Below are 787 nucleotides of genomic sequence, written 5' to 3'. Positions count from 1 at the left end.
TAGATGTCTGTTAGGTCCATTTGATATATGGTATTGTTTAATTCAGATGCCCCTCTGATAATTCTCTGTCCTGTTGACCTATCTAATGGTGACAATGGGTATTGAAGTCCCTACTATTAATGAGTTGGGATTAATCTGGGTCTTAAAGTCCTGTAGTATTTTATGAAGGTGGGTTCACAAGAGTTTGGTGAATATATGTTCATGATTGTAATATCTTCTTGGTTTATTGTTCCTTTGATCAGAATGAAGTGGCCTTCTTTGTCTCTCCTGATTAGTTTTAGTTTAAAGTCTATTTTATCAGATATTAGAATTGCAATGCTTGCTTTCTTCTTAGTACCATTTGCTTGGTATAATTTTTGTCCATCCTTTCACCTTAAAGTAGTGCCTGTCCTTGAAAGCGAGATGAGTTTCTTGCAGACAACAAAAAGATGGGTTTTGTTTCTTAATCCATTCAACTACTCTGTATCTTTTGATTGGGGAGTCAAAGCCATTAATATATACAGTCATTATTGAAAGATAAGTATTGAATCCTGTCATTTTTGTTTCTGTTCACATTCTTGATATAGCTGTGCATTTCCACAGTTATACCTTCATTGAATTTCTTTCCATCACCTCTTGTGTATAGTCGTTCCTTTCTTCAGCTCTTTGTATTGCTTCAAGAACTCTCTGAAGGACTAGTTTTGTGGACAGGAATTCTCTCAGACCATTTATGTCATGGAAGATTTTTCTTTCCCCTTCAACTATGATAGACATTTTGGCTGGGTAAAGTAATCTGGGTTGGCATCTG

The sequence above is a fragment of the Nannospalax galili genome, unplaced genomic scaffold (genome assembly GCF_000622305.1).
Source record: "Nannospalax galili isolate Female #2095 unplaced genomic scaffold, S.galili_v1.0 scaffold471, whole genome shotgun sequence".
Classification (NCBI taxonomy): Eukaryota; Metazoa; Chordata; class Mammalia; order Rodentia; family Spalacidae; genus Nannospalax; species Nannospalax galili.
This window is presented reverse-complemented; position numbering follows the sequence as displayed.